Source organism: Pseudophryne corroboree, chromosome 3 (assembly GCF_028390025.1).
Source record: "Pseudophryne corroboree isolate aPseCor3 chromosome 3, aPseCor3.hap2, whole genome shotgun sequence".
In the NCBI taxonomy this organism is placed as follows: Eukaryota; Metazoa; Chordata; class Amphibia; order Anura; family Myobatrachidae; genus Pseudophryne; species Pseudophryne corroboree.
This window is the reverse complement of record NC_086446.1, coordinates 162833702-162850568: the sequence shown is the minus strand read 5'-3', so window position 1 is coordinate 162850568 and position 16867 is coordinate 162833702. Positions and strand designations below refer to the sequence as shown.

The 16867-nt window shown below is 38.5% G+C and overlaps 1 protein-coding gene and 3 pseudogenes across 3 annotated transcripts in view; 2 read left to right on the top strand and 2 right to left on the bottom strand.

Annotated features, from left to right (window-relative positions):
* The window catches only part of MARS2 (methionyl-tRNA synthetase 2, mitochondrial), a 353599-nt gene that overhangs the window by 266424 nt on the left and 70308 nt on the right, over positions 1-16867 (bottom strand). The gene's annotated exons all lie outside the window — the stretch shown is intronic.
* LOC134896535 (5S ribosomal RNA) lies at positions 3587-3706 on the bottom strand (annotated as a pseudogene).
* Positions 4973-5092, top strand: LOC134896532 (5S ribosomal RNA; annotated as a pseudogene).
* LOC134896531 (5S ribosomal RNA) lies at positions 9996-10115 on the top strand (annotated as a pseudogene).

Here is a 16867-nt window from a genome sequence, read left to right as displayed (position 1 = left end):
AGGTTTGCGAAACTCGGTGCAAATATCGTACCCATCGCGGTCCCGCAGCGTTGTAGATAAAAGCTCTCTAAAAATTTAAAATAATTTCGACTCAGGATAAAATGCATCACATCGCAGATAAAAGATCTTTGTGTAATTGTTAGGGTGGGGTCTTTGTCTAAGAAATCCTTACAAGCCTTAATACCTTTAGAATGCTCAATGCACGTATACAGAGACTGGACGTCTAGTGTAATCCATAAAAAGGTTTCCTTCCATTCAACTGATTTCATCAGATTCAATACCATAGTGGTGTCTTTAAGGTAAGAAGGTAGTTTCTTGACATATGGGTTTAAGAAGACATCCACATATTCAGATAATTTTGATGTTAGGGAGTCAATTCCAGCGACAATAGGTCTCCCAGGGGGGTTCAAGAGATTTTTATGAATTTTCGGCAGATAGTAGAAGATGGGGGTAATGGGACTAGATTGCATCAGGAATTGGAATTCTTCCTTTGTGATACTTCCATTCCGGAGTCCTTTTGTGAGGAGTACTCTCAACTCTTCTATGTAGGCATCCTTAGGATCATTCTGTAGTGGTTCATAGGATGTAGTATCTCCTAGTAAGCGGTGAGCTTCCTTCACATAATTGTCTCGATCCAGGATAACTAGTCCCCCCCCTTTGTCAGCCGGTTTTATCAATATTTCCGAATTTTTCTGTAGTTTCTTGAGTGCCTCTTTTTCTCTATTAGTGAGATTTTTTGTGGCAACTGGTGCAAGATTGGTGTCGCATAAATCTTTTTTTACCAAATCATAAAATATACTGATATGGTTACCTTTTGATTCTACCGGATAGTATTTGGATTTTCGTTTCAACCCAGACCTTGATGCTTCTTCATAGTTCGTGATGATGGCATTGTCCTTACGTGCAAAATGTCTTTTTAGTGTGAGCTTACGGATAAATTTGTTAAGATCTATGAATGTCTCGAATTTATTCAATTTTTCTGTGGGTGCGAATGATAGACCTTTGCTTAGTAATGAGGTTTCGTGATTTGTTAATACATGTTTCGAAATGTTAAAAATGCCATGCTCTTCAGGGACTAGTGCTGTACATTCCTCCTTTTGGTGTTGTAATCTTTCCCTCCTGCCGCCCCGTTTTCCTCTTCTTCTGTGTGGGGCCTTTTTAGAGGGGATGCATGTGTTGATTCTTCTTGTAGTGTGCCTCTGAACGTGTTTTTTGGACGAGCTCCTAGGCGTGGTGATAAAAAAACCTTTTCGTCCGTTGATCCTAATCTGCGTAGAGTAGAATATCTATTATACGTCTTGATTTTTTCTGTATGATGAGAATCATTTCTAGTGTTTGATCTGCCTCTGTGTGGTACTGTTTTCCACACTTGGTTCCTATGATTAAAAGTATTCGTGGCAGTGAATCTGCTCCAATTCTTTGTTTTACCATTGTCATAGTCTTCCTTGTCACGAAGAAACTTCTTTTCTTTTCCCCGTATGACTTCTTCCTCTATGCGTTCTAATTTTTTATTGAGAACCAGTTCATTAATTCTATAGTCCTCTTTGATTTTGTGCGGTTCTAGTTCAATTTCCTTCTCCTTTATGTCTTTCTCAATAGAGGGGACATTCTTTCTCCTTTCGGAGATTAACAATTTCATTAAATTTATTGAACATGTGTGTAGGGTGGAATCCCATTTTTCCATGAACTCTGGATCAGATGTTCCAATGGTGGGTTGTTTTACTAGTCTCAGTCCCCTCGGTACTCTGTTGACTGAGATATAATGTTCCAGACCTTTTATGTCCCACCATGTTTTAATCTCTTTAACCAGGAGTCTCTCCATGTCCCAAAACAGATCATCCAAGTCCCTGGAGGGAGTTGGGGTGTCAGTAACTTTGTCTTCGCTAAATATTTTCTGGCACCAGTCATTTCTTTTGTTGGTGCGTTCATTAATCCTGAACATAGTTTTTGGGTGTTATTTAGACCACAGCACCAGGCAGCTAAACAATAAACCAGTCTTAAGTGTAAAAAATAGGAGTAAAGCGCCACATGTGAGGGAAAACAATACCTGAAATTGAATATATTTATATGTAAAAAACACTCCCTTGTAGGTAATAGGGTGTCAGCCGTCCTCTAAGCAGTCTTACAGCATTGGTGAGATGCTGTATGGAGATAAATAGATATGGGTAGATAGGGGTACTGGCGACCAGCTGGTGTTTTTATATATCAAAAATATTTAGCGGACTGGAGTATCAAATATATAAGGACTGGATTAAGAAAAAACTCCTTTTTATATAAAAGAGAATTTAGCAATTTATTTTACAAATAATAAAAAATATATATATATAAAATATTCAACACTTGCTTTCTAAAAGATACATATAAAACCGATTCCTCTACAAATATAAAAAATGTATTAAAACGGATTATATAGTAAAAAGCAGTTGTATAAAATTATTTTAAGACATATATTGGAAGGAAAAATAAAAATTTTCTTAAAAAATTAATAGTTAGTAACAAGCAGCTTATCTTTGGGTGGAGGGTCATACAGGAGATCCCAACGCGTTTCGTCTGTCTGACTTCATCAAGGGGTAGTGACTTAATGATCTCAGAGGGCTTAAATACCCACTGATAAAGTGCTAAAGACTATGACATCATTTCCTGTCAATTAGTAATGGGAAGGTATAATCTATATACAAATTAAATTTCTAACACATATAGCAATAAAGGAGCAGTGAAATGAAAGACATGGGGAGGCTTCCCATGTATGCAGGGTATAAAAACGAGTATTATAAAGTTGTATAATGTTTAAAATTGAAGTTTGTGCTGAAATTGCGCACTTCCGCCACACTTCCGGTTTTTGCCAGTCTGTATTGCGCATGCGCAGATGCCCCACTTCCGGTTTCCCGTCTCCGGAGTGCGCATGTGCATCCGCCGCACTTCCGGTTTTCGCTTCACAGTAAACGAGTGTGTTCAGGGCATTCATGCCCCACTTCCGTCCTGGCAGTTCTGACGTTTTTTTCCCCACTTCCGGTTTAGAAAGTCCGGAATCACATGGTGCTTAGTCTTGCTGTGAGGGAGCTTGGGAGAGTTCCTTATTGGGACGGCGGCCATTTTAGTGGAGTCCATAACGGCGGACATGTATTCTCCATATAGATTTGCCATTAACATGAAATAAAGGAAAATAGAAATCCATTAATATCGATGTGCTTTAAAAAACGAATCTTAGTTCATTTCTGGTATAGGATATGTTTACTATATACTCATATATGTTAGGCAGTATATTTGAATAAATAAATAACGTTTTATTTAAGATATATGGCAAAGGAAAACGGACCTTTTTAATTTAATTATAATGTAATATGTTGTTCAGAGGCACAAAAAAAAAAGGAGAGAGGCTATTTTAGATCTAAATAAATTATATCTTATATATATATGATAAGTGCACTTGTGAGTATATCTATATATATTAGTGCATATGTCTTCATCCGTGTGCTTATTAATAATAAATATACAGTGATCTATGCTTAGTTAGGTGCTCAATTAGTAAAAAAATCAAACGTATATAAATGGAACACATTTAGACACATTAGTGTTTACAAACCATTTTTTACAGTACTTTAGCTTCCCAAGCGGTCACCCTCTTGGTACTGTTAAAGCCCAACACTGCTTAGCTTCCAAGATCGGACGGAATTGGGCGTGGAGCCAGTGTGGTATGACTGTATCTTATTGGCTATAAAAAACACACGCTCGTTACTGTGTCAAGTATTTTTATTTTTGTGCTCACATATACATTTGGTTTAAAGTAAGTGTAGTAAAAGATCGTAGGACAAGAAACAATGACCTTATAGGAAGGGGGCGATTTCATACCCCTCATTAAATCCTGCCGGGTGCATCGTGTTGAGCTGGTAAATCCAAAACATTTCTCTTTGGGATAGTTTATTTGCCAAGTCTCCGCCTCTTTCTCCAATTTGTACGTGTTCTATTGCTTTGAATGATAAATCTTCTGGATTCGAATTATGTTCCAAAAGGAAATGTCTGTAGATGAGATGGGTATCGAGCTTGTTTTTGATGCTCCTGATGTGTTCCTGGATTCTGAGTTTTAGTATGCGCTTCGTTTTCCCCACATATTTTTTCTTACATGTGCACTCCAACAAATAGATGACTGAGCTGCTGTTGCAATTGAGGAATTCCTTAATCTTAAATTCTTTAGCCTCACCGGAGTCCGAAAAAGTCTTTCTGTTTGGGTTTAAAAATTTGCAGACGTTGCAACGTCCGCATTTGAAGGCTCCCGTACTGAAGGAAATTCTGCCGGAAAAACCACAGATAGTGTTCCGTAAATCTAAAAGTCTTAAAGACCACCTTGCACCGAGCATGCTAAGCAATACCAACAAAAAAAGAACCACTCAAACATTTATGAAGTGCACGGGAGCCTTCAAATGCGGACGTTGCAACGTCTGCAAATTTTTAAACCCAAACAGAAAGACTTTTTCGGACTCCGGTGAGGCTAAAGAATTTAAGATTAAGGAATTCCTCAATTGCAACAGCAGCTCAGTCATCTATTTGTTGGAGTGCACATGTAAGAAAAAATATGTGGGGAAAACGAAGCGCATACTAAAACTCAGAATCCAGGAACACATCAGGAGCATCAAAAACAAGCTCGATACCCATCTCATCTACAGACATTTCCTTTTGGAACATAATTCGAATCCAGAAGATTTATCATTCAAAGCAATAGAACACGTACAAATTGGAGAAAGAGGCGGAGACTTGGCAAATAAACTATCCCAAAGAGAAATGTTTTGGATTTACCAGCTCAACACGATGCACCCGGCAGGATTTAATGAGGGGTATGAAATCGCCCCCTTCCTATAAGGTCATTGTTTCTTGTCCTACGATCTTTTACTACACTTACTTTAAACCAAATGTATATGTGAGCACAAAAATAAAAATACTTGACACAGTAACGAGCGTGTGTTTTTTATAGCCAATAAGATACAGTCATACCACACTGGCTCCACGCCCAATTCCGTCCGATCTTGGAAGCTAAGCAGTGTTGGGCTTTAACAGTACCAAGAGGGTGACCGCTTGGGAAGCTAAAGTACTGTAAAAAATGGTTTGTAAACACTAATGTGTCTAAATGTGTTCCATTTATATACGTTTGATTTTTTTACTAATTGAGCACCTAACTAAGCATAGATCACTGTATATTTATTATTAATAAGCACACGGATGAAGACATATGCACTAATATATATAGATATACTCACAAGTGCACTTATCATATATATATAAGATATAATTTATTTAGATCTAAAATAGCCTCTCTCCTTTTTTTTTTTGTGCCTCTGAACAACATATTACATTATAATTAAATTAAAAAGGTCCGTTTTTTTCCTTTGCCATATATCTTAAATAAAACGTTATTTATTTATTCAAATATACTGCCTAACATATATGAGTATATAGTAAACATATCCTATACCAGAAATGAACTAAGATTCGTTTTTTAAAGCACATCGATATTAATGGATTTCTATTTTCCTTTATTTCATGTTAATGGCAAATCTATATGGAGAATACATGTCCGCCGTTATGGACTCCACTAAAATGGCCGCCGTCCCAATAAGGAACTCTCCCAAGCTCCCTCACAGCAAGACTAAGCACCATGTGATTCCGGACTTTCTAAACCGGAAGTGGGGAAAAAAACGTCAGAACTGCCAGGACGGAAGTGGGGCATGAATGCCCTGAACACACTCGTTTACTGTGAAGCGAAAACCGGAAGTGCGGCGGATGCACATGCGCACTCCGGAGACGGGAAACCGGAAGTGGGGCATCTGCGCATGCGCAATACAGACTGGCAAAAACCGGAAGTGTGGCGGAAGTGCGCAATTTCAGCACAAACTTCAATTTTAAACATTATACAACTTTATAATACTCGTTTTTATACCCTGCATACATGGGAAGCCTCCCCATGTCTTTCATTTCACTGCTCCTTTATTGCTATATGTGTTAGAAATTTAATTTGTATATAGATTATACCTTCCCATTACTAATTGACAGGAAATGATGTCATAGTCTTTAGCACTTTATCAGTGGGTATTTAAGCCCTCTGAGATCATTAAGTCACTACCCCTTGATGAAGTCAGACAGACGAAACGCGTTGGGATCTCCTGTATGACCCTCCACCCAAAGATAAGCTGCTTGTTACTAACTATTAATTTTTTAAGAAAATTTTTATTTTTCCTTCCAATATATGTCTTAAAATAATTTTATACAACTGCTTTTTACTATATAATCCGTTTTAATACATTTTTTATATTTGTAGAGGAATCGGTTTTATATGTATCTTTTAGAAAGCAAGTGTTGAATATTTTATATATATATATTTTTTATTATTTGTAAAATAAATTGCTAAATTCTCTTTTATATAAAAAGGAGTTTTTTCTTAATCCAGTCCTTATATATTTGATACTCCAGTCCGCTAAATATTTTTGATATATAAAAACACCAGCTGGTCGCCAGTACCCCTATCTACCCATATCTATTTATCTCCATACAGCATCTCACCAATGCTGTAAGACTGCTTAGAGGACGGCTGACACCCTATTACCTACAAGGGAGTGTTTTTTACATATAAATATATTCAATTTCAGGTATTGTTTTCCCTCACATGTGGCGCTTTACTCCTATTTTTTACACTTAAGACTGGTTTATTGTTTAGCTGCCTGGTGCTGTGGTCTAAATAACACCCAAAAACTATGTTCAGGATTAATGAACGCACCAACAAAAGAAATGACTGGTGCCAGAAAATATTTAGCGAAGACAAAGTTACTGACACCCCAACTCCCTCCAGGGACTTGGATGATCTGTTTTGGGACATGGAGAGACTCCTGGTTAAAGAGATTAAAACATGGTGGGACATAAAAGGTCTGGAACATTATATCTCAGTCAACAGAGTACCGAGGGGACTGAGACTAGTAAAACAACCCACCATTGGAACATCTGATCCAGAGTTCATGGAAAAATGGGATTCCACCCTACACACATGTTCAATAAATTTAATGAAATTGTTAATCTCCGAAAGGAGAAAGAATGTCCCCTCTATTGAGAAAGACATAAAGGAGAAGGAAATTGAACTAGAACCGCACAAAATCAAAGAGGACTATAGAATTAATGAACTGGTTCTCAATAAAAAATTAGAACGCATAGAGGAAGAAGTCATACGGGGAAAAGAAAAGAAGTTTCTTCGTGACAAGGAAGACTATGACAATGGTAAAACAAAGAATTGGAGCAGATTCACTGCCACGAATACTTTTAATCATAGGAACCAAGTGTGGAAAACAGTACCACACAGAGGCAGATCAAACACTAGAAATGATTCTCATCATACAGAAAAAATCAAGACGTATAATAGATATTCTACTCTACGCAGATTAGGATCAACGGACGAAAAGGTTTTTTTATCACCACGCCTAGGAGCTCGTCCAAAAAACACGTTCAGAGGCACACTACAAGAAGAATCAACACATGCATCCCCTCTAAAAAGGCCCCACACAGAAGAAGAGGAAAACGGGGCGGCAGGAGGGAAAGATTACAACACCAAAAGGAGGAATGTACAGCACTAGTCCCTGAAGAGCATGGCATTTTTAACATTTCGAAACATGTATTAACAAATCACGAAACCTCATTACTAAGCAAAGGTCTATCATTCGCACCCACAGAAAAATTGAATAAATTCGAGACATTCATAGATCTTAACAAATTTATCCGTAAGCTCACACTAAAAAGACATTTTGCACGTAAGGACAATGCCATCATCACGAACTATGAAGAAGCATCAAGGTCTGGGTTGAAACGAAAATCCAAATACTATCCGGTAGAATCAAAAGGTAACCATATCAGTATATTTTATGATTTGGTAAAAAAAGATTTATGCGACACCAATCTTGCACCAGTTGCCACAAAAAATCTCACTAATAGAGAAAAAGAGGCACTCAAGAAACTACAGAAAAATTCGGAAATATTGATAAAACCGGCTGACAAAGGGGGGGGACTAGTTATCCTGGATCGAGACAATTATGTGAAGGAAGCTCACCGCTTACTAGGAGATACTACATCCTATGAACCACTACAGAATGATCCTAAGGATGCCTACATAGAAGAGTTGAGAGTACTCCTCACAAAAGGACTCCGGAATGGAAGTATCACAAAGGAAGAATTCCAATTCCTGATGCAATCTAGTCCCATTACCCCCATCTTCTACTATCTGCCGAAAATTCATAAAAATCTCTTGAACCCCCCTGGGAGACCTATTGTCGCTGGAATTGACTCCCTAACATCAAAATTATCTGAATATGTGGATGTCTTCTTAAACCCATATGTCAAGAAACTACCTTCTTACCTTAAAGACACCACTATGGTATTGAATCTGATGAAATCAGTTGAATGGAAGGAAACCTTTTTATGGATTACACTAGACGTCCAGTCTCTGTATACGTGCATTGAGCATTCTAAAGGTATTAAGGCTTGTAAGGATTTCTTAGACAAAGACCCCACCCTAACAATTACACAAAGATCTTTTATCTGCGATGTGATGCATTTTATCCTGAGTCGAAATTATTTTAAATTTTTAGAGAGCTTTTATCTACAACGCTGCGGGACCGCGATGGGTACGATATTTGCACCGAGTTTCGCAAACCTGTTTATGGGACAATGGGAGGAACTTCAAGTGTACAATACTCAATTTTACAAAAATAATGTGATATTGTACAAACGCTATATCGATGACATTCTGATAATATGGGATGGCAGTCTGGAACTTTTTATGGAATTTTTTAATGTTTTAAAAACCAATGATATGAATCTCACGTTCACGTATAACACAAGTAAAACCTCTATAGAGTACTTGGATCTTATACTAATAGGTGAAGGCTCATCAGTGGTAACCAGGAACTTCATCAAAGGGGTAGATAAAAATAGCTACCTACACTATCAAAGCAGCCATGCAAAACCATGGAAAGATAATATCCCGTTCTCCCAGTTCCACAGAATAAAAAGGAACTGTAGCAGAAAAGAGGACTGCAATGATCAGGTAGCCATCTACAGAAAACGCTTTGAGGACAAGTCATATCCCAAATCAATCTTGGACAAAGCAACTGTAAGAACAAACACCGTAAAAAGGGAAGACCTCCTAGAATATAGAAAGAAGGAAGTTCCTAAAGAGTCAACTGCATTTATTACTACATTTAATCAACATGAGAACCATATCAAAACATCCCTCAGGGAACATTGGAAAATCCTGCTTATGGATCCTGTACTGAAGGAAATTCTGCCGGAAAAACCACAGATAGTGTTCCGTAAATCTAAAAGTCTTAAAGACCACCTTGCACCGAGCATGCTAAGCAATACCAACAAAGAAAGAACCACTCAAACATTTATGAAGTGCACGGGAGCCTTCAAATGCGGACGTTGCAACGTCTGCAAATTTTTAAACCCAAACAGAAAGACTTTTTCGGACTCCGGTGAGGCTAAAGAATTTAAGATTAAGGAATTCCTCAATTGCAACAGCAGCTCAGTCATCTATTTGTTGGAGTGCACATGTAAGAAAAAATATGTGGGGAAAACGAAGCGCATACTAAAACTCAGAATCCAGGAACACATCAGGAGCATCAAAAACAAGCTCGATACCCATCTCATCTACAGACATTTCCTTTTGGAACATAATTCGAATCCAGAAGATTTATCATTCAAAGCAATAGAACACGTACAAATTGGAGAAAGAGGCGGAGACTTGGCAAATAAACTATCCCAAAGAGAAATGTTTTGGATTTACCAGCTCAACACGATGCACCCGGCAGGATTTAATGAGGGGTATGAAATCGCCCCCTTCCTATAAGGTCATTGTTTCTTGTCCTACGATCTTTTACTACACTTACTTTAAACCAAATGTATATGTGAGCACAAAAATAAAAATACTTGACACAGTAACGAGCGTGTGTTTTTTATAGCCAATAAGATACAGTCATACCACACTGGCTCCACGCCCAATTCCGTCCGATCTTGGAAGCTAAGCAGTGTTGGGCTTTAACAGTACCAAGAGGGTGACCGCTTGGGAAGCTAAAGTACTGTAAAAAATGGTTTGTAAACACTAATGTGTCTAAATGTGTTCCATTTATATACGTTTGATTTTTTTACTAATTGAGCACCTAACTAAGCATAGATCACTGTATATTTATTATTAATAAGCACACGGATGAAGACATATGCACTAATATATATAGATATACTCACAAGTGCACTTATCATATATATATAAGATATAATTTATTTAGATCTAAAATAGCCTCTCTCCTTTTTTTTTTGTGCCTCTGAACAACATATTACATTATAATTAAATTAAAAAGGTCCGTTTTTTTCCTTTGCCATATATCTTAAATAAAACGTTATTTATTTATTCAAATATACTGCCTAACATATATGAGTATATAGTAAACATATCCTATACCAGAAATGAACTAAGATTCGTTTTTTAAAGCACATCGATATTAATGGATTTCTATTTTCCTTTATTTCATGTTAATGGCAAATCTATATGGAGAATACATGTCCGCCGTTATGGACTCCACTAAAATGGCCGCCGTCCCAATAAGGAACTCTCCCAAGCTCCCTCACAGCAAGACTAAGCACCATGTGATTCCGGACTTTCTAAACCGGAAGTGGGGAAAAAAACGTCAGAACTGCCAGGACGGAAGTGGGGCATGAATGCCCTGAACACACTCGTTTACTGTGAAGCGAAAACCGGAAGTGCGGCGGATGCACATGCGCACTCCGGAGACGGGAAACCGGAAGTGGGGCATCTGCGCATGCGCAATACAGACTGGCAAAAACCGGAAGTGTGGCGGAAGTGCGCAATTTCAGCACAAACTTCAATTTTAAACATTATACAACTTTATAATACTCGTTTTTATACCCTGCATACATGGGAAGCCTCCCCATGTCTTTCATTTCACTGCTCCTTTATTGCTATATGTGTTAGAAATTTAATTTGTATATAGATTATACCTTCCCATTACTAATTGACAGGAAATGATGTCATAGTCTTTAGCACTTTATCAGTGGGTATTTAAGCCCTCTGAGATCATTAAGTCACTACCCCTTGATGAAGTCAGACAGACGAAACGCGTTGGGATCTCCTGTATGACCCTCCACCCAAAGATAAGCTGCTTGTTACTAACTATTAATTTTTTAAGAAAATTTTTATTTTTCCTTCCAATATATGTCTTAAAATAATTTTATACAACTGCTTTTTACTATATAATCCGTTTTAATACATTTTTTATATTTGTAGAGGAATCGGTTTTATATGTATCTTTTAGAAAGCAAGTGTTGAATATTTTATATATATATATTTTTTATTATTTGTAAAATAAATTGCTAAATTCTCTTTTATATAAAAAGGAGTTTTTTCTTAATCCAGTCCTTATATATTTGATACTCCAGTCCGCTAAATATTTTTGATATATAAAAACACCAGCTGGTCGCCAGTACCCCTATCTACCCATATCTATTTATCTCCATACAGCATCTCACCAATGCTGTAAGACTGCTTAGAGGACGGCTGACACCCTATTACCTACAAGGGAGTGTTTTTTACATATAAATATATTCAATTTCAGGTATTGTTTTCCCTCACATGTGGCGCTTTACTCCTATTTTTTACATGTACTAATGAATGTTGAAGTTTTATTTAGGAGGAGAAGGTGACCTGATTGTTTTCAGCCATTTCTCATGTACTCAGAGGAGTATCCAACCGGCAAAAGAAGAGCAGTAGCCTGTGGGGGAAGTGGCTGAGACCAGTGGAACAGGTAAGTATGGTATCATTCGTGTACATATATAGTAAAACCCAAAAATAAAACAAAAAAAAATCAAGAAAGTAACGTCAGAAATGGAGAAAATACCTGTCCGCAAATTAGTATTTGCCAGTAGGAAAGCGGACAGAGACAAGGTAACCCCTGAGTATTTCTTTCAGTTACCATATAAGAAGTATTCATTCCTAGTAATGCCCCTTGTCAAGATGAGCTTGGAAATGTTTGTTGGACCATGTACAGACCCTTAATAGGGGATGAGAAGGATTGAATGAATACTTCGCATGAGCTAGAAGCTTGTTAAACTTTTTTTTTTGTCTTTTGCAGTAATAGAAAACTCTCCATATGGATAAGACCACTGGTAAACACTAATTCGGCAAATGGGAGGTGGCTGTCTCTGTGCAAATGGACGGGCTCAATAAGGCATTGAGGGTCAGGGTGCAGACTTCTTTGCAAAATTGGAAAGGGGTCACAGTAGCTAATCTTAGATAGTGTGCTATTGAACATAACAAGAATAGTGCTAGGCGCAGAGAACAACAGGTGGAGAGGTTGAGGACGGTAAGTATACTGGCACATACAGGAAAGACCCATCAGTCCAAACCCCAGATCCCTAATGGTCAATAATATGTTACACTTGTAGGAAGGAAGGGCATTTTGCCAGAGATTGTAGTAGTAGTAGGACACAGTCAATATAGAACCTCTAGACAGAAAACACAAGCCACATTATTAAACACATAGACGGGACCAAGGGACATATAGTAAGGAATCACGAGCCATATAGAAAACACAGATTCGGCCAATGGGAGTAACAGGAATGATGCAACAATACCCTTTGAGTAGACCTGCAGAGATTACGATAGGGCCCTTGCAAACCAAACATTCTTTTCTGCTGGCTGCATCGGCTCCGACTAATCTACTAGGCAGAGACTTATTGTGTAAAATGCGGTGTGTCATATACTGTACTCCTGAGGGTGTCTTCTTGGATAGAGAACCATGCTCAAGAAGTACAAGATATACTAGACACCCCTCAAAGGCTAATGTCGCATTCTACTGTTCTAGATGCATGTACATCACAGGTAGAGGAAATTATCTCACAGATATCGGGTTCCCTATGAACTTAGGATGGACAGGACACTGGATTGATGGCTGGGATAGTCCCAATAGCGATACGATAAACACAGATTTTTTTTAAGGGGAGTAGACCAAGTAGAGAATCATTTCCCCGTAGTGCCCAATCCAGTTGTCAAATTTTTATAAAATCTTCACCTCTACAAACTCATCTGTCACCAACCTCTATTCTGTTTCTCTACAGTTTCCTCTTCATCTTTTGCGTTCACACAGGATGGTACAATACATGGACCCAAGTACAGTTCAAACTCCACATGCCTAGGTCCTTCAGAGTTCTGCCCAAACCCAGTATATCTCAACAGCACGATAACACCAGTCTTACTGCAGTGTGCCTTGTCATGCACAAAGGGTGGAGAATGGGAATACTGGTGAAGGGAAATTTTGTATAGACACTGATATGCCTGTTGGTAAATGGCAAACCTGACATTTTCTTTTTCATTTTATTCTTCCTTCTCTCCTCTAGAGAGGTTTCTTTTTTTCTTTGTCTTTTTTTTTTTTTTTTTTTGAGTTATGCTCATGGTACTCTACATTGCAAACACACAATAGTAAATTAAAATAAAAAATTTGTGTTCCCTACAGGAAAAGGCAGTCTGGAGGACAAAGGGGTATGGCCAGGAGTCCTCAGGACTGTGGACAGGTGGACACGGTAAGCCAGTAGCCCCCAGAGCATACCTTCCAAGTCTAGCTGAGGTGGCACACGGTCTGACTCATCTAGGCAAAGAGGGTATGTGCAAGCTGATGAGAGCCTACTGGTGTGCGCCAGGATTCTATTCTCATGCAGGTAAGAGAGCAATGACCTGTCTTACTTTCTTGAGGAAGAATATTGGTAAGGCAATACCAACAGAGCCATCCCATATCCCTCCTGCAGACGGATCTTTTCAGGAAATACAAATCAACTTTGTACAGTTAACACCCTTTAGGAATTATTGTTATTTATTGGTGTGCACTGATGTTTTCTCAAACTGGGTAGAGGCATTTCCTGCCACCACGGATGCTGCTGTGTTTACCGCAAAGAAAAATTGCGCAGAAATTTGTGTGTAGATAATGGTACCCCTAGAAGTAGGAGCAAAGCTTGAAATTGTACTATTGTGATCATAGATACTGCCACTAGTATTATGTAGCATCGGAACCACTCCCAGATCTTCACTCAACGAATCACCCTCTTCGAAATTTGTTTTTGTCTTTTTTGTGTTGTTTTTGGAAGACAACCACATGTCATGATTGATCCGCACAATGATCAGAAATACACCAATGAGGTGACAGTACAGTACCTTATTGAGATGAGCCAGCATTTGAGAACTTGACAAAAGAACTTGAAACTGTTGATTGCTGGTATGCCAAATACGAACTGTCTTGATTGTGAACCAAGAGACTGTGTGATTGTTCTTACGCTCAGGTTGCCTGATAGACAGGTGGGAAGGACCCTACCAAGTTTTGTTGACAGCACTATCCCAGTGAAAGTAGCCGAGAGAGAGACTTGGGTCCATGACTCCCATTGCAGGAAAGTCGGTAGTCCGGAAGGAACTCGTAAATGTAGTGAGATCGCAAAAGTATCACCAGAGACTCTGTTCCATGAAGACTGAGAGGCGGCACTGTTGAACACTACCTGAGCGTACTAAAGGATTGCAGAAAGACCAGTCATTGTAATTGATTTGTTATGAACAAGAGTTGTTTTGTTCTATTTCTCTTTTTCTCTCTTTACCGCTGACAAACATTTTCTTTTCAGGACATTCTATTTTTGCAAGGTTTTTTTTATGAGGAGTCGAGTGTGGGACTGGAACTGGCTCTGGAGGAAGTAGTGATTTCCTTATAGGATCCCAGGATTAGCAGATCAGTTTGGTAAAATCAGAGTAAAATCAAAGGTCTAGTAGTTATGGAGTTCGGAGGTAATCAGGAACAATCGGACAATGGCTATTCACACATTGCAGATAAAGAGCTCATTAATATATGTGGAAGAAAGGTTTATGAGTGCCTCTCCCCGAACTCCGAAGGTTTATGTTATTTAGGAAGGACACTACTTATAACCCTTGTTCAATTATTAAACAGACCTAGCATACGTTCCAGAAATGGAAACAATGTTCAGAAAATGTTAGGAATATGTAGATCATGAAAATTTTATGTCACTGTCACGATTTGTTTGTGTCTTCTTCATCTACCCAGCAGAACCTCAATCGAATCTAAACATCAGTGTACAAAGACGTAGGTACATGTATGTGTGAAATGTTCGTCGCAAATCAGACATTATAGGCCAAAGCACTGTCCCAGCATACTCTATAGGTTGAATGTTGTCCCACACCCAACCAGTGGTCCCGTGACCGCCGAGTGCATATAGAGGATGTCTCGTCCTCCTCCCTGTCTTCCCCAAATATAGTCAAGTGTCTGATTTGCAAAATGAATACATACTTGTGTCTAGGTCACCGATTATTGTATGAAATATTTTTTTTCTTATGTTAATAATTGATGGCAGTTATTGTTTACTGCCAAAGGGTGGACTGTCGACGTCAAAAATATTACATAAAAAGAACATACAAACTACACACATTATAAGTCGCTATACTTGCAAATACGTGCAGCGAGCACAGCAATATATGGTAACACGCATTTACACGGACATGCCACAGAGATAGATTCGACACTTATTTCATACAGTACATAATTATAATAATATCAAGCGCCAGACATCATGATGATTTAAAATTATATAATGAAGTAATGTCATGTATGTGTATTATTTGAACGAAGCAAGATACACGTCATATTTGGTATTTAAGCAACCAGATTAATGTGTAGATTCATTTGATACTTGTTATTAAGTTGTAGGACATTGCAACAAATAGTTATGATTAAATGTATGAAAGCTAAAATCACTCTTATTAGTACAAACTCAGGCCAGCCCCCTCAGACGTCCCCAAGGCTGAACCTGTTCAGCACACGAACAAACCAGTGACTCATCATGAATGAGAAAGTCCCCTCCCCCAAAAACTAGATAACACATTGCTGATCATAGAGGAGTTAGTTGCTGTTTTGTCTCAGACGATGATGGAGATGCTGTCTGCCCAGTTCCTGCATGATTTTACAGAGAGAGAGAGAGAGTGATATGGAGGGACAAATTTATATAAGAAAGATATGGTAATTGTATCGCCGGCCTGTAACTGTATGTAACTGTATGTATTAACTGCTTACTTTATGAGTTGTAACCATGTAACTATAGGTATACTGTACATTGTAATATATTGAATCCATATCCTTTTAATAACAAATATATACATCAATGAGCTTTGGAACTCAGATAATGTGTGGGTGTATTGTTTTCTCTTATGGGATGCAGTGTTTTGCTATGTATAGCGCACATTCATGGCACATGGTAATAAGAGGTGCAGGCGTTTACAATATATATTAGACCAGGCATTTTAAATATCTGTAAGGAAACAATTTGGTATTTACACTTCCTAGCCTATATCAGGGTAGGGACGACCTTGTTCGGAATGCCCTTCCAAGCTACGATCTGGCGTTCAACCTCCATGCCGTCAAACATAGCCGCGGTAAGTCTTGATAGGTGAACGGCCCCTGTTGCAGAAGGTCCTCGCGAAGAGGAAGAGGCCTCGGATCCTCCAGCAGTAATTCCATCCACGTACCAAGCCCTTCTTGGCCAGTCCGGAGCAATGAGGATCGCATGAACTCTTATTCTTTTTTATTAGGTTGAGAATCCTTGGGATGAGTGGAACTGGAGGGAACACATACACTGACTGGAACATCCACAGTTACCAGTGCGTCCACCGCCATTGGAACAGTACCTCCAAAGCTTCTTGTTGAGGCAAAAGGCCATCATGTCTATCTGAGGTATGCCTCATCGGCTTGTCACCTCTGTGAACACCTCCGGGTGGAGGCCCCAT